The sequence below is a fragment of the Limulus polyphemus genome, unplaced genomic scaffold (assembly GCF_000517525.1).
Source record: "Limulus polyphemus unplaced genomic scaffold, Limulus_polyphemus-2.1.2 Scaffold14081, whole genome shotgun sequence".
NCBI classification, from domain to species: Eukaryota; Metazoa; Arthropoda; class Merostomata; order Xiphosura; family Limulidae; genus Limulus; species Limulus polyphemus.
In genome coordinates this window covers 5,110-8,486 of record NW_013679691.1, presented here as the reverse complement: position 1 = coordinate 8,486, position 3,377 = coordinate 5,110, and the positions used below count along the sequence as shown (strand labels likewise).

The following is a 3,377-nucleotide window of genomic DNA, read 5'->3' as shown; positions in this document are numbered from 1 at the left end:
AACCTTCAGTAGCAAGTAAGTGATTAGATTCAGCCTTCAGTAGCAAGTACGTGATTAAATTCAACCTTCAGTAGCAAGTAAGTGACTAAATTCAGCCTTCAGTAGCAAGTAAGTGATTAGATTCAGCCTTCAGTAGCAAGTAAGTGACTAAATTCAACTTTCAGTAGCAAGTAAGTGATAGATTCAACCTCCAGTAGGAAGTAAGTGACTAAATTCAACCTTCAGTAGCAAGTAAGTGACTAAATTCAGCCTTCAGTAGCAAGTAAGTGATTAAATTCAACCTTCAGTAGCAAGTAAGTGACTAAATTCAGCCTTCAGAAGCAAGTAAGTGATTAGATTCAACCTTCAGTAGCAAGTAAGTGATTAGATTCAACCTTCAGTAGGAAGTAAGTGACTAAATTCAACCTTCAGTAGCAAGTGAGTGATTAAATTCAGCCTTCAGTAGCAAGTAAGTGACTAAATTCAACCTTCAGCAGCAAGTAAGTGATTAAATTCAGCCTTCAGTAGCAAGTAAGTGACTAAATTCAACCTTCAGTAGCAAGTAAGTGACTAAATTCAACCTTCAGTAGCAAGTAAGTGATTAGATTCAGCCTTCAGTAGCAAGTAAGTGACTAAATTCAGCCTTCAGTAGCAAGTAAGTGACTAAATTCAGCCTTCAGTAGCAAGTAAGTAATTAAATTCAACCTTCAGTAGCAAGTAAGTGACTAAATTCAGCCTTCAGTAGCAAGTAAGTGATTAAATGTTCATTTTTTAGGAAGATAACAGACAAATAAATAAAGAGACTTTACTATACGAATAGTTTGATAATAGTTAACGGCAACGTAGTTAAAACAGTTTGATAATAGTTAAAATAGTTTGATAATAGTTAACGGAAACGTAGTTAAAACAGTTTGATAATAGTTAATAGAAACGTAGTTAAAACAGTTTGATAATAGTTAATGGAAACGTAGTTAAAATAGTTTGATAATAGTTAAGTGAAACGTAGTTAAATAGTTTGATAATAGTTAATGGAAACGTAGTTAAAACAGTTTGATAATAGTTAATGGAAACGTAGTTAAAACAGTTTGATTATAGTTAATGGAAACGTAGTTAAAATAGTTTGATAATAGTTAACTGAAACGTAGTTAAATAGTTTGATAATAGTTAATGGAAACGTAGTTAAAACAGTTTGATAATAGTTAACTGAAACGTAGTTAAAATAGTTTGATAATAGTTAACTGAAACGTAGTTAAAAGTATAATGTACAATTCTATCCTTTTTCATCCGATTTCCATACTGAGTTTTATTCTATAGTTCTTTTCTTCAAAAATTCTAATTAATATTGGCCAGTTTAGTTTTTTCATTTTATCAATAAAATATACCGGAGAATAAAAGGTTAACACTAAATGTAAACGTTAAAGTGAATCAATGTTACATTTACATTGAATTTATTAATATAATAGGCACTCAAGTGTAAAAGGAAACATTTATTATATTTGAGATAGTTGTTATATTTCCAAAGGTCTAAACTGAATATATTAGAAAAAAGGTGTTTGTTCCTGTTGACATGGAATATATTAGAAAAAAATGTGTTTGTTCCTGTTGACATGGAATATATTAGAAGTAAGGTGTTTGTTCCTGTTGTCATGGAATATATTAGAAGTAAGGTGTTTGTTCCTGTTGTCATGGAATATATTAGAAGTAAGGTGTTTGTTCCTGTTGACATGGAATATATTAGAAGTAAGGTGTTTGTTCCTGTTAATATGGAATATATTAGAAGCAAGGTGTTTGTTCCTGTTGCCATGGAATATATTAGAAGTAAGGTGTTTGTTCTTGTTGACATGGAATATATTAGAAGTAAGGTGTTTGTTCCTGTTGACATGGAATATCTAAATAAAAGCCACATGTGCATAGTTATTCAACAAAATCGCTTAATTTTGACCAAACTTTTTTGCACACGCCTATGTAAAAAGTCACGTGAGCTATCGGTCTAAAATCTTTAATACAGAGTAAAAGAGGGCCGTTTTTAGTTCGGATTAAAGACGGCTGATTTAGAGAAGCAAAACTATAGGGGGAAAGCACGTGTAGATACCTAAGTATTGGTTAAGCCAAGCAAACTAGATTAGCAGTTTCAAGTTTTCAAAAGAATCATACCAATGTACGGATGGTTATTACTGATTATTCATTGCCAACCTTTAAGCACAAATTTGATAAGATTTATGAAATTATCCTAATTAAGGAACAATTAGCGTCACGTAATACTAGCTTAAGCAATTAGCATAAATAATGATGCTTCGTACGACTGTACCGATTGCAACGGGTGATGACAAGAAACTGTTCATTTAGATTCCATGGCGTTACTATCAATATAGTTATTAACACTGGTTTAGTGAAGAAAAATTACTATAAAGTATTTTATAAATAATCTGGTTGGCTCTGTAAAGTAAAGGTCTGTTAGAATAATAGGGTTTAGATCCTAAAGCTAATGTTGGTTATTATCGAGTGTCACTTTCTTACTTGCTGTGGTTTGTTAGTGTGTATTGACAAAAAATCATGATATTTAATCAAAAACACCTTAGGTGTGAAAAAAAGCCGCACACTCAGTCCATTTTTGGCCGCACCTTATTTCCACACCTAAGGTGCTTTTGACAAGATCTAACTTATTGGTTCGCCAGCCAAATGAGCCCTGGTGTTGGGTGAAAGACCTCGTCAGCACTGGATATAGCAGATATAGTGACGTTGACATATTCTTTTTTACTTTCACTCGTAAGTTCTTATAATTATATGTTTAATTCATATCCCGTGGTATTAAACATATTAAACATGTTTATATTTATTCCGAATACCTTTTCAATTGTTTCAAAATATTTCATTAAGCTTCTTATATGTGTGAGTTGTTACTCTGCAGATGACGTTCCGACCACGTGCCCGAATGATTGCAATCATAACGGAAACTGTCAGCTTGGAAAGTGCCACTGTTTCCCAGGTTACATAGGTCATGACTGTGCCGACAGTACGTATAGTTTCCTTTTTCTTCCTTCTGTAAAACAATTTTAATACATTGTTCGTTTAACACTAATCTTTCAGAATAAGTCTTTTGTGTCTTAAGATTCATATTTGTATATTTCGCTTTCAATCAAATATGTTTGTTTCAATTTATTGTCACTTGTCTGTTTACAATAAATTCAAGTTACTGCGAATCTCAGTTGAAAAAAAAAATTATTGCAGTTATTCACTTTATACTTTTGAATTTTAACTTAACACTAGAATCTGTCATGATGTATGGTCTAGGATTTAAAATATTTGGTATACCAGAAAAACTTTGATACTATGCCAACTCCAGGTACCATAGATACTATTCCAGCTTCTGAAGTTAACATCACCCCAGATGATAAGTC

The 3,377-nt window shown here is 32.1% G+C and overlaps 1 long non-coding RNA gene across 1 annotated transcript in view; it reads left to right on the top strand.

Moving 5' to 3' along the window:
• Nucleotides 1-678: 678 nt before the first annotated feature.
• LOC111084146 overlaps nucleotides 679-3,377 on the top strand; it is a 6,515-nt gene continuing 3,816 nt past the window's right edge. Inside the window, exons 1-2 of the long non-coding RNA XR_002609414.1 lie at nucleotides 679-696; nucleotides 2,888-2,992. This is a non-coding gene — a long non-coding RNA (uncharacterized LOC111084146). The remainder of the gene's footprint in view (nucleotides 697-2,887; nucleotides 2,993-3,377) is intronic.